At 42.4% G+C, this 20657-nt stretch overlaps 1 protein-coding gene across 3 annotated transcripts in view; it reads left to right on the top strand.

Moving 5' to 3' along the window:
• The window catches only part of LOC126188332 (uncharacterized), a 426405-nt gene that overhangs the window by 199135 nt on the left and 206613 nt on the right, over window positions 1–20657 (top strand). The window contains exon 3 of one of the 3 annotated variants that reach the window (XR_007537859.1): window positions 15280–15539. The exons of the other annotated variants lie outside the window; for them this stretch is intronic. The gene's annotated coding sequence lies outside the window, so the exon portion shown is untranslated. The remainder of the gene's footprint in view (window positions 1–15279; window positions 15540–20657) is intronic. 3 annotated transcript variants of the gene reach the window in all.

A 20657-nucleotide genomic window follows, 5' to 3' on the forward strand; every position in this document is an offset into this window, starting at 1 on the left:
TTAATACCACAGACATTAGCGATGTCTCGCTGAAATCTGAACGATGTAAGGAAGAGGCTGAAAAAGATATGCCCTCTCTCAGCACAGTAGCACCCTTGCATGGAGGTCAATTTCGAGCCAAGTATGGAGGTCCTCTTTCCAGTTTGTGACCTCAGCTGAAGCAGTCAGCATCATCGAGTGGAACTACAATGTCATTGAAGGCGTACATAAATGTACTTATGTATATGTTTAACATTGTACTTCAAGAGAAGAGTTTGTTAATTCATGCATGAAGTTATGCTTCAATAGTCAATGACAGTTGTAAATTATCAGGCAGTGCTGTGCCAAAGAATTGTATCAAATTAAGTAAATCTTTCTATCATTTATGTAATAAAGTTAACTAATATTTCATCTGTTGTAGTTATGATGAGTCATCTCCAAGAGCAATCAAAGAACCCACATTTATAGAGGGCCGATTGTAGTTTTGTCTGGGTATAATAATTTGGTGAACAGTTCAGTTTGGAGATGTCACAACTTCTCCTCCATAAGTCCAACTCTAGTGAAAGCAACCTGTTTCTCTGACACTTGTTTACTTCTTATCTCTCTGCTCCATATGTGGCGATGTTTTCAACACCTGAACAAAATAGCATCTGTGGAATTCAGTTTGTTATTTTGTTATTCCACAGGACAGAGTTCAGTTGTTGATTGGCCTCTGGTCCTGCCCTCGTTTATTATTTATGTCGTTTTCCCTTTTTCCATTTGATGTATCATAGCCCTAATATGCTTAAAACGCATTTCCTAATCTTACTGTCTCCAATCTCCAGAACCGCTATGGTATAGTCGCCGAACTTCAGATATTCGGTTTTTGTCAAGCTAATTGCGATGCCCAGTTTCTCGTATTCCTCTGTTACCTTCCAAAGCGTGTGCAAAGCATCATCCTGGTCTCCTGTTATGATGACCTCGTCGTCATGTGAAGAGAAGTGTGCGAGACTTTATCTCTCACAGGGACTCCCACGTCTTTGCTTTGAGTATTTCCTCCACGTGGCTTTTAAATAGTGTCAGTACTACAGCACACCCTAGGCGTAACCTATTTTTAAAAGGAAACTCCCGTGACACTGCGTTTCCTACTGTGACTGCACTCACACAGTTCGTATAGAACTGTTGAACAATTGAAACGCCACAGTTCTTCATATACGTCCATAGTCTGTTTTTTGGCACCGTATTACAGGCCTTCTGCAAATCCGCGAAGCCTAAATGGGTCTTATCCCTCTGGTAATTCTATTCTCTGTTAGATTCCGTAATGTGAATATTTCATCAATACATGAGCTTACTGATCTAAAACGAATCTGTTCTTCAAAGTTACAGAAGTTACCATCTCTGTTCTTTCTTTCAAGGCTCTCCAATATAACTGTGCTTGTGACAGCATCACATTTAGGCTCCAGTAATTTTCACGATCTTGCCTAATCGCCTTCCTATAGATAATGGACTTTTTTAACTGCATGGGTACCCAGACTCATTCCAAACACTTATTATACAACTGGACCAAGATATCATACACAACCATAGGAGCTGCCTTTATTATGTCTATTCTGTGTGGACCCACCAAGTTCCCATTTTTCATTTACCAATTTCTTGCTAGGCTTTCTTCCTTTCCAATTGGACATTCCGTGTATGAATTCCTTTCCTTTCTCCGTGAGCAAGGCTTGGTAATATTTAACAATTCCTTCATTCTTATTACAGTGTCCCCAGCTTCATTTTTGTTTTCGACTCTCATGATCTTTAGTATGTTCCACTCTCTGTTTCCTCTAGTAACACCTAAGATTTCTACTATACTCTCTCTGACTGTCTGCCACTTCTCATTAGCACTACTAATGGCCCTTTGTGCTTCTTTCTGCATAATTCAAAGTGTTTTAAGCCCTTCATCAAGTCGAATGCGCAGCCACTTATACAGGCCTCCTGTTTCATCTACACCAATTTCTCTACTTCCTCATTCTACCGAGAGTTCCTACTCTCTGTCCCCATTTTTTTTCTCACCCAGAGCTACAAAGGCTGGCCTATATATTATTGCTTTAACTCATTGGTACACATTCTCCACAGTGTCACCTATCATATGTGATGCCTTGGCTTCCAGCATAAATCGCTAAGGAAAACGCACTGAATACTCCTGCAAACCTCCTGAGCCTCTGAGGACCATACTTGCCACCTCTTCAGCATTTCAGGTACTACTTTTTTCCATCTAAAGATAAAACAGGTACCTTGTTTCCCTCCCCATATATTAATGTACTGACTTATGCCTAAACCATCCTTTCATTATCATTTAATACATTTGCGCCATGCTGAACAACACCCAGTACGTAGACACATGTGATCAATAACTAAAATTTCTTTTGGATCACTTATCTTCTCCAGTGATCCCTTAAGCTGCGCATAACATTTATGTTTCTCTTGCATCTTGGCGTCGGCATTTGGCGCATACACTGTCATGATCATGACTGAGTGCCCCAATAATTCTATTTGCACGTGCAGGATCCTTTCACCAATATGATCCCAGGATTTTATATATTTCTTGCATTTTTTCCCTAATTGCTACGAAGACCTACTTCTGGCTCTCTCCTCTGTTCGCACCGCTCTGTAAAAATGGATATAACCATTCTATTCCTCCGTATCTTTGCTTCGCTTCTACCTTTTGGTTAGGGCTACTACGTCGATATTATTTTTTTTATTTCACGAAATACTTCCTCAGCTTTAGTGGAAATTCCCTGGAACTTTCATGTACCTAAATTAATTGCCCTCTCTGCTCCAAATTTTGTTTTCCAGAAATACAAACCTATTCATCTGAGGGTATTTTAAAGGGAAACTTTGCCTTGGCATTTTTTACATGTGACGGGGTACAGACCCAAACACCCCAATGCCACCTTGGAGGATCGGATAATCTTTACTCACGGTTTTCTTCCATTAGGACGACTGCCTGCCTAGGCTGAGCTGTTCAATCTACCTCAGTCTCATAAACTTCTCCGCCCTCTCGACCATTGGGATGTCACTGCTGATGCTGCTCTGCCCTTGAGGCCGTTGTTTCCTGTGTGCCGATTATTCAATGGCGCAAGAGGTTCGCCTTTCACTCTCTACCGTTAGCTGCATAACGCAGAAAGGAAAAGATATTTAACCAAATCGAGGAGGAAGAGCTATATAGTGTGTGCAATGTGTTTGTCCAGTAGCAACACGCGCACTTTTGGTCTAACTCCAGCGATGTCGTTATCTTGCACCCGTTTTCGAAACGAAATTTGGCTTCAGAAGGGAATTTCTGTGGTCAGTTTCTCACTAAGATACACTTTACATGTATCCTTGAGAAATACCTACTCTGAGAAGATTTCTGGATTTCGATGGTCTACAAAGTGGGGCCAACATTTATGTGGCTCTTCCTTTCTTATTTCGCGGATCTGGGGAACCTTTTCTGCCAATTTCTGGCAGTCACACCCGATTTAACTTCCTACAATCACAAAATTTGGCAAACTGGAAATTGTCTTTAACTTATCATCCGTGAGTTAATGTGGTTGTTAAGGGTTCCCCTCGCCGGCTCTACATCCTTGTTGTCAGCAGATTTCATAAATACGGTGGTTGCTTAATAACAGGCCTAACCGTGTTCAATCTTCGCATTTATTTTTATTTTTATTTTTTTTTTTTTTTTTTGGGCCATTGGTTACCTTTGCCTTCCGTCCTACAGAAGCATTAGAGGGCACCAGTTTGCTTGCTAATGTCTACAGTTATTTTGTTTTTCCGGTTTTTCGTTTTATTCTTTGAGTACGCCGATTTCGGTCTGTAGAGTTTGTACTTCTTTGGCCGCATCTGGTGCGAGCAGGTTCTTCAGGTTCGCATCCCCAGCTCGGAGTTCCTCGTCATCACCTTCGAGTTTGGCTCCGTCAAGTGTCCAGTAACGTAGCCGGTTCTTTGTTTACATGTCAGGTACCACACCCAGTGTCCCCATTAATTTCTGTGTGAGTTCATTGGATACTTCATCAGATCCTTGAGGAAGAGCTGTTGGGCACTTCCACAGTTAATATTTATTCATTACAACTTCAGCTTGGAGCCAGTAATGTTTTCTTTAGTTAGTCTCTACTTAACCAACGAAACAGTTGTTATATTTTTGGGTTCCATGTTTTAGTGAGTTACCAATAGATATGAATAATCGCGAAGAACAGCTGAAACACACTGATACAATGACAAAAGCTATAACTTAGACATGTACAGAAACTTTCGAATATGTATGTGTTTGCAGTTTGCTCCGCTGAAAGCAAGAAAAAAATATTGACTTATATCGTGTCTGAAAAGCATATATGCTTTGTTTATCCGTGTTATTAACACATCCGCTTCCCCTGACACTTAAAAAATTTTGATAGAGTCTGATGATTCGCCCATCCTTAGACTTCACTCGACTTTCTAATGCATGAATATGTTTGTAAATGTAATTATCTTTGCTTCAAAAGCGAATCCGTTTGAGGGTTCCTACCGTTTGAGGGTCGGATTTAACAACAATTGTGGAACCGGTTCCTTGTCTGTAGGAAAATAATTTTATTGCCTTTGACGACTATTTATTATCACGTTTGTGTGATTTTCACTTAAGTTACAGGTGTGGCGACTTATTTCGTACTTTAAATGATGTTGGTATTATATTCCATACAGGTTTCCTACATTCCACATTCAGTGATTTGGCTGCAAATGTAGCTAAAATAACGACACTTCAGTGGGTAGATATATCATGTCTTCCTGCAAAAGGTCACATTTTATGATGATTACCAGCAATTCTGGGACTGATGACCTCAGAAGTTAAGTCCCATAGTTCTCAGAGCCATTTGAGCCACCAGCAATTCTTTGTTATTAAATGTAAACGACATTATTCAGTAAATATCTACCACGTGTAAGAGAATCGTAAAATAGCTGTCCTGTGGTGACTCACACTTCCCAGGGTCCTTAGAAAATTAAGGATGACAAATGTGGTGTAATTTCTTAGCTCTTCCCGTTTTTAATGGCACTAAATATACTCCCTGTTGTAAAAGTATGTTATAAATCAATATAAACGTTAGTCCTAGCACTCATCCGATATCGAATTCAGAAGTGTCGCTTGCTGACCGCTTGGGACGCAGTTGTCGTTGTGCGTAACAAGAACGAGACGGAGTGTCGCGGCTGTTAGGTTAGGCCCTGGCTGCACTCTGTTCACTGAGGCAGCCGCCGCGGCGTGCAGTATGCGGCTGTGTGGGAGAGCAGCTGGTGGCGGCTCGAGGATCCACACGGCCGGCATGACGACACGCTCTAGACCTCTCCACTCACCTCGCAAACGAGTGCTGACTTACGAGCGCACTAACGCAAACACCGCTCTTGCGTGAGGCCTCAGGTCTGCTTAGACTGGCGGACTGCTTCCTAAAGGGCTGTACGAGCAGTGATCTGTGATCTTGGGTGGCCGAGCGGTTCTAGGCGCTACAGTCTGGAACAGCGCGATCGCTACGGTCGCAGGTTCGAATCCTGCCTTGGGCATGGATGTGTGTGATGTCCTTCGTCTACTTAGGTTTCTAAGTTCAAGGGGACTGATGACCTCACGAGTTAAGTCCCTTAGTGCTCAGAGCCATTTGAACCATTTTTTGTGATCGTGGCACATGTGGTCAGCGTGTAGAAAATCCCTCCGGCCAGTGGATGAATCCCGATGCCGCCGCTTCTTCTCTATTCGAGCAGCTCCTGACCTAGGCTTGTGAGGCTGAGCGGACCCCATTCCAGACCTCCACACTTCAGAAAATTCCGAGGATGTACCAGCAATTGAACTTTCGTCCTTCTGCTTCAATTCAGTGACACTAGCTGTTCGTCTGATATGTGCACAATACACACTGCATAGTTTACACTATCGAATACACACAGTAAATACGTGGTCACGAAACACTCGTAGCACATGTGAACATAAATACCACAACCAATATCTTAAGCTACTAAAACAATGTCTAAGTGCGAAGTCACACGATGCTGAGACTGACTCGGCAGCTGTGTCGCCGACGTTTCTAAAACTTATGTGTAATCTCGAAAAGAGGAAGTAAAAAAGACAGTAGGTAAATGATCACTGAACAAGAATGTTAGGATTTTCCCGTAGTCCTGAATTTTCCCAACTGTGTGGGAGAGATGTGCCACTGCTTAGAATAAGCACCCAATTTAAACATTTATACTCATAAGGTCTGGCCAATGTTAATAGTTTGGTATAGTCTCTGTGTCGAGATTACGATTTGGAGTCCAAAGGAATCTATCTACGATCCTCAGTTGCACAGAAGATTCTTCGGGTTTCTTCAAGGTGGTCAGTCTAAATTGTCCACAGATGAAAACCTGTTCAAGTTATTGAAACATAAGTAGTGATGTATTGGGGTTTCTGGACCACCTTTCCACCAACGTACCAAAACCAGAGAAAATTAGTTGAAAGCAGCATGGAACACGATTTTTACGAAAATAAGGAGAAAACTGTGTTAACTAAGGAAAAAATACACAATTTTCTAACACATTTTAGTGCTTAAACCAACACTATAATCATCATCATCATCACCTCAGTCATTTTCTGTTGGCCGCGCGGAGTGGCCGTGCGGTTAGAGGTGCCATGTCACGGATTCCGCGGCCCCTCCCGCCGGAGGTTGGAGTCCTCCTTCGGGCATGGTCGTGTGTGTGTTGTTCTTAGCATAAGTTACTTTAAGAAGTGTGTAAGTCTGGGGATCGATGACCTCAGCAGTTTGGTCCCTCAGGAATTCACACACATTACAACTTTTTTTTTCTGCTAAAGAAACACTTCCAATGTCCAAGCTTGTTCTTGAAAGTTTTAAACTGAAGAACTTTAAATAGTAAACGAACTTACTCAATAACCTCTGGTGGTTCCTCATCTACCACCATCTTCTCCTCATCTACCATCGTCTTTCCTGGGCTCATTTATAAAGAAAAGAATTTCTGTATAATAATGTTTCCCTTACTCACCCAACTATTGTGTGAGTCATCAAAAACTAACTATTTGATGCAGACTTCGTCATCTTTCTTCCCTAAAACTTTCTCAACGGGGTACACATTGGGAAACGTCGACTTTTGTAGTTCATATTCATAAAAATTTCCTTATATGTCTTCACCATCCATGGCTTTCGGCTTGTATGCGATTGGATTAGAAAGGGAAACACTATAAACCTTAAAAATATCTGTTGAGCAGTTGGCTGTGTAATCTTTTTCAAAGATTTCCTTAAGTCTGCTGATCCAAACTTATCACTCACGTAATACTTGGGCTTGACATCTTCAATATATACTGTCTTCAACAAGTCCATCTCTTTTTCTTTGGACATACTTTTTGTTTTCATTTTTATCGTTCCATGTCTTGCCTTTTTGTACTCATTCACCAGCTTTTCAACCAGTTCAGTCAATTTGTTGTTACCTCGAAGAGCTGACTTTTTCCACATTTTTTTTCCTATAATAGTATATAAAATATACTGTCTTTGTCTCACTAAATCGTGAGTAATGGTTGTGCCATGCTTTCATTGAAGAACTCTTTACCATTGTCTGTAGTTTTCATGGTTTTCTCTCCTACAGAAATTTTTAAAGGCGTCAGCCGCATTTTTGCCTGTTTTCTGCTTACCTGGCGTTGTCCACGCCAACTTCTAGAAGGCGATGACGATCAACAAATATTAGCATCCTTTGTTCATCTTCGAGGTTCCCTTCAAGTTTAACTGTCGCTTCTATTAGATCTGCTTGCCATAGATTTCCTCGTCATTTTGTGTAATTCGCTGATGATTTCTTCTCGAATGTTTCCTGCAAGACTGAGTACACCTTCGGTGAAGTCGTTCATGCTCACAATTTTCTTAAACAAAATTACTATTCTTTGTTTTGCATTCAGTACAAAGACCTTCAATTCTTTGTCCTCCCTTTTTTTTCTCTTTGTGTGTCGGTCAGCTTTTTGTACTTCAAGTACCAGAAGTGATTCCGATTGTTCATTTATTAGGTTTAAAATTTCGTTGGAGTTAGGACCATCTGACAGCAGTTTTAATACAAGTGCCCACAAACGAGCATAAATGGCTTCAGCAGTGTTTTGTACTTTCTCGACGTTGTAGAATACTTCATCTTCCCCAAATTAGTTAACTAATTGTCTTAGTGTGTTTCCACCAGAGGAGTCGAAGGCAAATTTCTTGTCTTTGTCTTTATAGTAATATCCACTATGTGAAAACCCCTTGTCCAACTCTACTATTCCACATTCGGCATTTCTTCTTTTGTTAGGTAGTTCATCGATCATGAAAAAATTCACGAAAGTACTTGATTTTCATTTTGCCAACTTTTCTAGATCAATATTTTATAGAGGTTTGACGTATTTTTTTGCAATCTCTCTGAATTTTTTTGTTTTGTTCCACTTCCCTTCTCAGTTGCCCTCTTGTGTCTCTTCTATTCTTCCAGTTCTGTATCTTTTTGTTTCATATTTATGACTGCATTTGCAACAGCAGCTACCCTGCCAGCCAATGAACCAGCAGCTGCCAAAAATGGTAATGCAGCCAACAAATTTGTCACAACTCCGCCTTCGCGTTGTGTTAGTATTTTGCATCCCTTCTTTTTTACTAGGTGTTCAAGAATTTTCACAATGGTTATACCTAGTGTGATGAGTAGGTTTCCATCAGTTTTTCGTTGACTCCTTTTTTGTGCATCAGTCAAAAATTGTCAGTGCTGTGTAGTTGATCTTTGTACAGTTTAATTTTGTTCGATTTTCCCTTATTCTTTCGTCTTGGTAGCACACCGAAATAGGATGGACGTATTTCATCATCACACATGAACTGGAAGTCCTCTGATGACTGTGGTTTGGAGAGATTTGCTGGTAACGATCACATGTAAATAGTGCTCTAAGTTACACACAGTACACGCATTTGTATACGAGTCGAAACCAACTGATGCATCCAGAGAGAACAACGGAAAAAATGGTTAAATGCTTGATAAATGACCTGCAGCAACATCTTCCTCTCAACTGATCACTCGATCTACTTCCTATCGTCCTTTAACGCAGATCCATGTCAGTTTAGAGGCAGATGGCTCTTTTTTCCAGGAAAGCATCAAAGAACGCAGTCACCTTGCATGTATCACTATTGCCTCAATTGATATACAGCTGAATGTTGTCATACAGCAATTGTTTATTACCTGACACCGCAAGGTTGTGATTGGCGGCGAATACAGAGAAGCACATTGTAAATACTGTTTGTTAGACTTTAAAACATCTAAACAGATCTGCACGGGGTCAAACATGCGATCGATTCTTGTAGTTGTATACTACAGTCACTCCAGCCGGTAATACAACGCTTTTTAGCTAAGGACACTTTAAAAACAATTATAAGGCGGTTGCCGATAACTCTGGAGCCACACCTGGGCTTGTGATCTGACTTTTACATATATTTCTACTCTATATTTGGTGGTAATCCACGTTAAACATTCTATTCCATCCGTCTTATCGCTGTCGACGAAAAATGACTGTTTCCCCAATTTCCAGTTGTTTCATGTCAACATGTTCTTGTATTCCTCTTGCTGTTGCATACTCGTTTCCATTTTCATGCAAGTAGCCCCTCAGTTTCATCGCATTTCGTCGTATTTTCCGTCAGTTTATACATATTTCTGTCATTTTTCGTATTTTTATCTTTTTATGTCACTTCTACCCATGCGATCAGTACATCACTTCTCGTCCCGTATTCTGAAATTGCTTGTAAAAGTGGTACAGTTGCCAACACCTAGCGCAAATGCATAATTTTTCTGGACTGACAGCGTAGTATACCACTGTACTCGATTGCGTCCAATCACCTCCAACCACATATTCTACAGCTGCAGTGCGTTTGCTCTGTTTCCTGTATACCTGTGCCTGTGCATATGTTGCAGACGGTTGCCATGTCCCGGCCCTCACGCCGGTGGATTCGCCTTCGATCGTAGAGCACACCTCCGGTTATGGTCCACCTTCTAGCTCTATCCCAGATGTGACGTATTGTGGATCCATCTCCAAACATTGCTCTGGACATAATGGGTGGCAGATCACCCTTCAGACCCTATCCCAGATGTGATATATTGTGGATCTGAATACCAACATCGCTCCAGATACTATGCATAGAGGATCCACCTTCAAACGCTATCCCAGATGTGGTTACATAGTGGATCCGCATACCAACATCGCTCCGGATGTAACGTGTGGTGGATCCACACTCAAAAGTAACTAGGGTGTACTCTCGGTCATGGGAGACATCTGTGACTGACAGTCTGTGAGATATGGCTCTCCTACAGCAGAGGCGATGTAACATTACACTGGTCTGTGACAGCGACTTTGAATCAGGATCGCCACATATGCTTGATGCCAGCACACAGACGGCACTTGTTTTTGATATATTAGAAGAGACAGACGAGGTAAAATCTTGAGTTCTGTTTCGGATGATGTTAGCAGAGCTAAAAATCCTGTCCTTCCTTCAGTTGCCATACTGTCTCTTATACTACCTCGTGTTGCAGGACAAAGCGTCATTTTGGCGCTGGCCTTTCCCATTCCCGCCGATTGGCCAAAAAAAAAACGATTCTGTCGCATTGACTCAGCTCAACCTGTCTCTCCACAGGGTGCAAAAGGTGGTAGATGTGGCGCTCTCCGACTTCTGTTTAGTTCCGTCTTAAGTCGGGTTGATCTCATGGACGAAGCTGCAGGGAGGGCGGGAGCAGAGACTGAGGAACAGTTACAAGATGCAGAGGGACTGTCTGAAGCTGTGACGTAGTTTTCCCGTAGCAAATAAGTTCGAGAAAGGTGACTGGTTTCGGGATGTGAGAATGGTTGTTGTTGTTGTGGTCTTCAGTCCTGAGACTGGTTTGATGCAGCTCTCCATGCTACTCTATCCTGTGCAAGCTTCTTCATCTCGCAGTATCTACTGCAACCTACATCCTTCTGAATCTGCTTAGTGTATTCATCTCTTGGTCTCCCTCTACGATTTTTACCCTCCACACTGCCCTCCAATGCTAAATTTGTGATCCCTTGATGCCTCAAAACATTTCCTACCAACCGATCCCTTCTTCGAGTCAAGTTGTGCCACAAACTTCTCTTCTCCCCAATCCTATTCAATACCTCCTCATTAGTTACGTGATCTACCCACCTTATCTTCAGCATTCTTCTGTAGCACCACATTTCGAAAGCTTCTATTCTCTTCTTGTCCAAACTAGTTATCGTCCATGTTTCACTTCCATACATGGCTACACTCCATACAAATACTTTCAGAAACGACTTCCTGACACTTAAATCTATACTGGATGTTAACAAATTCCTCTTCTTGAGAAACGCTTTCCTTTCCATTGACAGTCTACATTTTATATCCTCTCTACTTCGACCATCATCGGTTATTTTACTCCCTAAATAGCAAAAATCCTTTACTACTTTAAGTGTCTCATTTCCTAATCTAATTCCCTCAGCATCACCCGACTTAATTTGACTACATTCCATTATCCTCGTTTTACTTTTGTTGATGTTCATCTTATATCCTCCTTTCAAGACACTATCCATTCCGTTCAACTGCTCTTCCAAGTACTTTGCTGTCTCTGACAGAATTACAATGTCATCGGCGAACCTCAAAGTTTTTATTTCTTCTCCATGGATTTTAATACCTACTCCGAATTTTTCTTTTGTTTCCTTTACTGCTTGCTCAATATACAGATTGAATAACATTGGGGAGAGGCTACAACCCTGTTTTACTCCTTTCCTAACCACTGCTTCCCTTTCATGCCCCTCGACTCTTATAACTGCCATCTGGTTTCTGTACAAACTGTAAATAGCCTTTCGCTCCCTGTATTTTACCCCTGCCACCTTCAGAATTTGAAAGAGAGTATTCCAGTTAACATTGTCAAAAGCTTTCTCTAAGTCTACAAATGCTAGAAACGTAGGTTTGCCTTTTCTTAATCTTTCTTCTAAGATAAGTCGTAAGGTCAGTATTGCCTCACGTGTTCCAACATTTCTACGGAATCCAAACTGATCTTCCCCGAGGTCGGCTTCTACCAGTTTTTCCATTCGTCTGTAAAGAATTCGCGTTAGTATTTTGCAGCTGTGACTTATTAAACTGATAGTTCGGTAATTTTCACATCTGTCAACACCTGCTTTCTTTGGGATTGGAATTATTATATTCTTCTTGAAGTCTGAGGGTATTTCGCCTGTCTCATACATCGTGCTCACCAGACGGTAGAGTTTTGTCATGACTGGCTCTCCCGAGGCCATCAGTAGTTCCAATGGAATGCAGGGCAGCGAGAGTTGGCGAAGTGACCAGTGTGGTGTGTGAGCGCAACACAAGTGGACGTGAGTGTGGTGCAGAAGATTCAAAGTGAGAATGGTATGAATGTGATTCACCAGTCGACTTAATCATTAAAAGATGTCTCCGTAGCATCCAATGCAAGGATGTGGTTGACTGTATAGAATTGATGGCTAATAGCAGACAGCTTTTCTACAGAAAGTGTAATGCTACCAGCGACTCTTGTGTGTGCCTGTAGAACCAAGACACCTTTTTGCAGGGTGACGGAAACATAGTCGTTGTTGTTATGTTTTGTCAAATGTCGGTTCTCAATATTGTTTCTCGAAAAGAACATAGTCTTCCAGAGATTCCCATTTGAACTATCTAGTGAGGGTAATCTGAATACTGAAAACGAAAAATTACTCCCCATGCAAAGTGACTATCATAATAAATTTAAATAATTAGCCTATCACTTTGATGTGAGTGACATGGCGCATGGTGGGTGGTGATGACTAGGGCACCATGGATATGATTCTGGCCTAACGATTTTTTCGTTGTGGCGATATCTTTTAACAGTATTTGACTCGCTCACCTACACAAGGAGAGCTGATCATCGTAATAAAATCAGATGTATTGCCGGATTTATAAAGTGATACGAAGTGTAAACCTTGTGTTTACCACTTCTGTGTGGAGTTATCTTAAGACAGGGTCCGAAAGTGAGGCGGCGTCCAGTGACAGTGGTAGATCTTAGCATTCTGTCTTGAACTGAAAATGAGTTTAACAGTCTAGTCCTGTGATGTATGACGTGGCAGATAAGGAAAGATATTTTTCCAGCTAATGAAAGAATACTTCGAGGGAATATAGCGTATGCCATAGTCCTGTAGAGGATTTCTACATTTTGTGTGAGAAATTTTGAGGTGTGTGTCTAGGATTGGGTAAAGTGTTTTCTTTTTTTTTTAACTTGTGGGTCTATGTTGGGGTGGAATGGTTTAGAAGTACTGTGTATGTCCAAGCTGCAGTTGCTTGTTTTGCAATGCACCGTGGCTGCCTGCAGTGGCGGTCATGAACAGTCGGCAACCAGAAGTAACTGATTAGCGCAGCCTGGGTCAGGTACAGAGAATGCACCGACCTGTCTGATATTGCCCAGGGCAGCGAGGGTTGGCGAAGTGACCAGTGTGCTGTGTGAGCGCCACACAAGTGGACGTGTGTGTGGGGCATGAAAGAAGATTCAAAGTGAGGAACGTTTATACTGGACGTATTGATAACATACGAATCCCTACCAATCAAATCATCCCCACATGCCCTCCACAGCCAGGGGTGGTGCACTCTGACATACACATGCATCCAAGACTGCGGCTGTGGCTGTGGCTGCGGTCCCCGAGTGTGGGTGTTGGTGGTGTACGAGGGGATGGGCGCACTGTTTGTGGATGTGTGGAAGGTGAGTGTGCAGACTACGTGAGTGTTTCGGCGATCTCCGACATCTACCCACAGCAACTGCTGCTGGGGACTAGGTCGTGGTTTAAGTGCACTGTGTTTAATGCTTGTCAATAGATCGCAGGAGACTCTGTCTTGCAGTGGTATTTTCTGTTGTCTCTATCCAAATGGTGGTTACTATACCGCACTTCATTCCACTCCCGAATGATTACAGTTATTACATCTTGGGGAGAAGGTGTGGACAGGTGCAGTCACGATGTCTACCCAAGAGGGGGGAACCCTGTCTCCTGAAAACTGGTTAAATAAAGAATATGTATTGATTTGAATTTGGGTCCTTCCTCTGAAACACAGAGTGATATTTTTCCTACCAATTTTTTTCTGAGAAGGAGGGGGTTGGGGGTGGGGGCTATGGGTAGGGAGGCTGGGACGTACTCTGGTGGTGGCACTGTGCACTAGCTCAGTCGATCCCTTCATGTCGAGGTGAGTGCACGCACGAAAAGTTTCCAATAAGATGACACCTCCAATCTGCAGCAGTGTAATTACATAATTACGACATGTAGCTGCTGTATGTGAGCTTTTCCCACAAGGTAAAAGTGGGATCCATCCCCTGCAAACTGAATTTTATTAAAGAAAACAGTATATCCTATGCTATATAATTTCTTGTCTGAATCCTTTTCCTGCCAATTTACAGATTTGGGAGGGGAGGCGAAGGGCTGGGGGGGGGGGGTTCCCAGAAGAGTGGGGGACTTTATTTATCAGTTAAATTAAATAGTCAGTCAAACTGATATCAAAAATGTGCTTCTATCAGCGAGAGTTCCCAGGGGATGGCAGAGGGGGAGGGCGAGTAGGAGGGGGAGGACGATGGGTGAGGGAACAATAGGTCAAGAACCTGTCAATCAAAAGGGAACAGTAGGTTTGCCTCTGAATGTACACTTGCTCCTGAATGTAGACAGCCCACAATAACAAAATTCACAGATGTCCTTGCTGCCCTACTACTGACAGGGTCACTCTAATCCGAGTTCCCCACAGGCACCTCATTTGTGGCTAGGCATGGTTTTCAGGGAGGAGATCATGAAATTTTTGCGCTTTTCAAAAGCCTAACGGTCATCTTCATGAAATACTGCTATGGATTTCTCATTTGTGGGTAGAGGACGTGAAGCGTTTCGTATACAATACACCGATGGATTCCGAAGGTCCTGGTTACCTATGTGACTGAAGTTGCAACCATTGTTGGTGAAACATCTGTTTTGTGGGTATTAGACGTGAAGATACGAATTGTACATTAATGTAAACGGACGTCATTTTTCTGCACGGTCTCTAAAGAATATTCGTCGCACGGCAATCTGAACAGAATTTCCGAACATCAGTTCAATGACACCTAGCAGGGAAACGGTGATTTGTTTGTCGTATACGAGAAGTGTTTACTTTCATGTACGCTAACCACTCTAAAATTTTGTTACACAGTGTTTTACACCCTATATATTGCGTATTTATAGTGCGTATAAAATTTGCCAAAGTTAGTCAAAGAACATTGCTGATCGGAAAAATTGATTTAGAAGGCCATAATATTGCGTCAGATCACTTACATTACAATAGTTATTTCTTTCCACAGGTACTGCTCTGCCAAGGGGAAGAACAAGCTATTGAGTTGCTGACCTGCAAGGAGGACGAGGGATGCGTTCGTGGGGAATGCGTCGAAGGCGCATCGGACTGCCACTCGGAAACCGATCCCATCAAGTGTACAGGCGTGGGGCTCTTCCCTGACCCTTACGACTGTACCAAGTTCCACATCTGCAAGGCGGGGGGACAGCCTTCCACAAACAGAACCTGTGCGGATGGCTGGGCCTACAACCCACTTACAGGCGTGTGCAGGTAAGGAACAACAATTTCCCTGCTGAAACGGAATTCCCCACTCTAACGTCGTGTTTTCATGGAGGTTGAGGCAGCTACCACAGGTCGCGTAAGATATGCTATCTGGAACGAATAAATAAACACAGCTAAGTGAGGAAGACTTTATAACGTTATAGCTAAAGAGTTATGACACCATTGTTCTTTTCAAATAAACTGTTCACGTTTCTTTACTCCGTGGCGTTGGGAGAAGTCTTCAGAGAGAAGTTCTGAGCTATAACATGTCGATAAGAAGCTTGAAGATACCGCAACAAATAACTATCCCTCGGTCAGGAGGAAAAGTCTCACAAATCTCTGCCCTGTTGTATCAAATGGAAGCAAACACAATTGTCTCGTACAGTTCGAGTCTTTATTATTATCACTGTCATATCAAGTGCTCAAAATGTTGACCCCGAGCGATTATACAGGGTGTTTCAAAAATGACTGGTATATTTGAAACGGCAATAAAAACTAAACGAGCAGCGATAGAAACACACCGTTCGTTGCAATATGCTTGGGACAACAGTACATTTTCAGGCAGACAAACTTTCGAAATTACAGTAGTTACAATTTTCAACAACAGATGGCGCTGCGGTCTGGGATACTCTATAGTACGATATTTTCCACATATCCACCATGCGTAGCAATAATATGGTGTAGTCTGAATGAAATTACCCGAAACCTTTGACAACGTGTCTGGCGGAATGGCTTCACATGCAGATGAGATGTACTGCTTCAGCTGTTCAATTGTTTCTGGATTCTGGTGGTACACCTGGTCTTTCAAGTGTCCCCACAGAAAGAAGTCACAGGGGTTCATGTCTGGCGAATAGGGAGGCCAATCCACGCCGCCTCCTGTATGTTTCGGATAGCCCAAAGCAATCACACGATCATCGAAATATTCATTCAGGAAATTAAAGACGTCGGCCGTGCGATGTGGCCGGGCACCATCTTGCATAAACCACGAGGTGTTCGCAGTGTCGTCTAAGGCAGTTTGTACCGCCACAAATTCACGAAGAATGTCCAGATAGCGTGATGCAGTAATCGTTTCGGATCTGAAAAATGGGCCAATGATTCCTTTGGAAGAAATGGCGGCCCAGACAAGTACTTTTTGAGGATGCAGGGACGATGGGACTGCAACATGGGGCTTTTCGGTTCCCCATATGCGCCAGTTCTGTTTATTGACGAAGCCGTCCAGGTAAAAATAAGCTTCGTCAGTAAACCAAATGCTGCCCACATGCATGTCGCCGTCATCAATCCTGTGCACTATATCGTTAGCGAATGTCTCTCGTGCAGCAATGGTAGCGGCGCTGAGGGGTTGCCGCGTTTGAATTTTGTATGGATAGAGGTGTAAACTCTGGCGCATGAGACGATACGTGGACGTTGGCGTCATTTGGACCGCAGCTGCAACACGGCGAACGGAAACCTGAGGCCGCTGTTGGATCACCTGCTGCACTAGCAGCGCGTTGCCCTCTGTGGTTGCCGTACACGGTCGCCCTACCTTTCCAGCACGTTCATCCGTCACGTTCCCAGTCCGTTGAAATTTTTCAAACAGATCCTTTATTGTATCGCTTTTCGGTCCTTTGGTTACATTAAACCTCCGTTGAAAACTTCGTCTTGTTGCAACAACACTGTGTTCTAGGCGGTGGAATTCCAACACCAGAAAAATCCTCTGTTCTAAGGAATAAACCATGTTGTCTACAGCACACTTGCACGTTGTGAACAGCACACGCTTACAGCAGAAAGACGACGTACAGAATGGCGCACCCACAGACTGCATTGTCTTCTATATCTTTCACATCACTTGCAGCGCCATCTGTTGTTGAAAATTGTAACTACTGTAATTTCGAAAGTTTGTCCGCCTGAAAATGTACTGTTGTCCCAAGCATATTGCAACAAACGGTGTATTTCTATCGCTGCTCGTTTAGTTTTTATTGCCGTTTCAAATATACCGGTCATTTTTGAAACACCCTGTACAAGCTAAAAAGGTATTTCAGAAACGTTGAATTTTATTTGGACTTATAACATACCAGTTCCACATTACACGACATTTCACGTTTCGTGTCTCGTCTGAGTAGGCCTGTTGTTTTATTTGAAACCACAGGTGAAAGTCCAAAAGTGTTACATCTGGTGAGCAGGTTATCTGTGAGATTACGCTAATAAAGATTTCCAGGCTCAGGTTACACATTGGGGTCTCCCAGTGGTCGGAACAGCACTGCTACTACCCTCGCAGGTTCGAATCCTGCCTCGGGCATGGATGTGCGTGATGTCCTTAGGTTAGTTAGGTTTAAGTAGTTCTAAGTCTAGGGGACTGATGACTCCCATAGTGCTAAATGCCATTTGAAGCATATTTTTGTCTCGGTGCCTCCGACTCCCTGCACCATTGGGGAGCCACCGGGAGTTTACCGAGGTCATCCAGGGGAACCCTCCACATATCGTAGGGAATTGCACAAATTATTTTCAAGATCGAAAAGTAAGTCGATAGCGGTCATATAACAATAAGTCGGCAGGAAACACTTTTTCTCCCTCTCAGTTAATGGGGCACAACAAAATGACAGGAGACCCATTAGACCGATAAGATATGGGCACCCCCTCCTCCCTCTTATGTTATAACTGAGGTACTTGAGACGAAGGGGTTCACTCTGGAGTTGGGCAGCATAGGCAGAGGATCACGATGTTCCTATTTGTTAATAACAAATTACATTAAGTCACACCATTTGACTTCTATTTGTTAATGTTGTTGTTGTTGTGGTCTTCAGTCCTGAGACTGGTTTGATGCACCTCTCCATGCTACTCTATCCTGTGCAAGCTGCTTCATCTCCCAGTACCTACTGCAGCCTACATCCCTCTGAATCTGTTTTGTGTATTCATCTCTTGGTCTCCCTCTACGATTTTTACCCTCCACGCTGTCCTCCAATATTAAATTGGTGATCCCTTGATGCCTCAGAACATGTTCTACCAACCGAACCCTTCTTCTAGTCAAGTTGTGCCACAAATTTCTCTTCTCCCCAATCCTATTCAGTACCTCCTCATTATTTATGTGATCTACCCATCTAACCTTCAGCATTCTTCGGTAGCACCACATTTCGAAAGCTTCTATTATCTTCTTGTCCAAACAATTTATCGTCCATGTTTCACTTCCATACATGGCTACATTCCATACAAATACTTTCAGAAACTAATTCCTGACACTTCCTCTTCTTCAGAAAGGCTTTCCTTGCCATTGACAGTCTACATTTTATATCCTCTCTACTTCAACCATCATCAGTTATTTTGCTCCCCAAATAGCAAAACTCCTTTACTACTTTAAGTGTCTCGTTTCCTAATCTAATTCCCTTAGCATCACCCGACTTAATTCGACTACATTCCATTATCCTCATTTCGCTTTTAATGATGTTCATCTTATATCCTCCTTTCAAGACACTATCTATTCCGTTCAACTGCTCTTCCAAGTCCTTTGCTGTGTCTGACAGAATTACAATGTCATCGGCGAACCTCAAAGTTTTTATTTCTTCTCCATGGATTTTAATGCCTACTCCGAATTTGTTTCTTTCACTGCTTGCTCAATATACAGATTAAATAACATCGGGGAGAGGCTACAACTCCGTCTCTTTCCTTTCCCAACCACTGCTTCTCTTTCATGTCCCTCGACTTTTATGACTGCCATCATGTTTCTGTACAAATTGAAAATAGCCTTTCGCTCCCTGTATTTTACCCCTGCCACCTTCAGAATTTGAAAGAGAGTATTCCAGTCAACATTGTCAAAAGCTTTCTCTAAGTCTACAAATGCTAGAAACGTAGTTTTGCCCTTCTTTAATCTAGCTTCTAAGATAAGTCGTAGGGTAAGTATTGCCTCACGTGTTCCAATATTTCTACGGAATACAAACTGATCTTCCCCGATGTCGGCTTCTACTAGTTTTTCCATTCGTCTGTAAAGAATTCGCGTTAGTATTTTGCAGCCGTAACTTATTAAACTAATAGTTCGGTAATTTCCACATCTGTCAACACCTTCTTTCTTTGGGATTGGAATTATTACATTCATCTTGAAGTCTGACGCCATTTCGCCTGTCTCATACATCTTGCTCACCAGATGATGGAGTTTTGTCAGGACTGGCTCTCCCAAGGCTGTCAGTAGTTCTAATGGAATATTGTCTACTCCTGGGGCCTTGTTTCGACTTAGATCTTTCAGTGCTCTGTCAAACTCTTCACGCAATATTATATCTCCCATTTCATCTTCATCTACATCCTCTTCCGTTTCTATAATATTGTCCTCAAGTATATCGCCCTTGTATAGACCCTCTATATACTCCTTCCACCTATCTGCTTTCCCTTCTTTGCTTAGAACTGGATTTCCATCTGAGCTCTTGATATTCATACAAATGCTTCTCCTTTCTCCAAAGGTCTCTTTATTTTTTCTGTAGGCAGTATCTATCTTACCCCTAGTGAGATAAGCCTTACATTTGCTCTCTAGCCATCCCTGCTTAGCCATTTTGCACTTCCTGCCGATTTCATTTTTAAGACGTTTGTATTCCTTTTTGCCTGCTTCATTTACTGCATTTTTATATTTTCTCCTTTCACCAATTGAATTCAATATTTCTTCTGTTACCCAAGGATTTCTACTAATTCTCGTCTTTTTACCTACATGATCCTCTGCTGCCTTCACTACTTCATCTCTCAAAGCTACCCATTCTTCCTCTACTGTATTTCTTTCCCCATTCCTGTCAATTGTTCCCTTATGCTCTCCCTGAAACTCTGTACAACCTCTGGTTTATTCAGTTTATCCAGGTCCCATCTCCTTAATTCCCACCTTTTTGCAGTTTCTTCAGTTTTAATCTACAGTTCATAACGATTTAATATTATATCATCGGAGGCACCTGCAGAGACCACACCCTGGAAGATATGTAAGAACTTCCAGTATTCCACAGTTTTACCTATTTATTCATACAAAATTGTTAAGGCTTTTTTGGCCACTTGTTGACAAACTGCCTATTTGCTTCTGTTCCGGGTTCTTCGGCCGACGTTCGTCTGATAATTTTACTGACGTTTCGCCTGCACGATTGGCTGGCATTGCCAAAGCTTTCTCCTTTATGTCGGAATGACTGGACG

The sequence above is a fragment of the Schistocerca cancellata genome, chromosome 5 (genome assembly GCF_023864275.1).
Source record: "Schistocerca cancellata isolate TAMUIC-IGC-003103 chromosome 5, iqSchCanc2.1, whole genome shotgun sequence".
NCBI classification, from domain to species: Eukaryota; Metazoa; Arthropoda; class Insecta; order Orthoptera; family Acrididae; genus Schistocerca; species Schistocerca cancellata.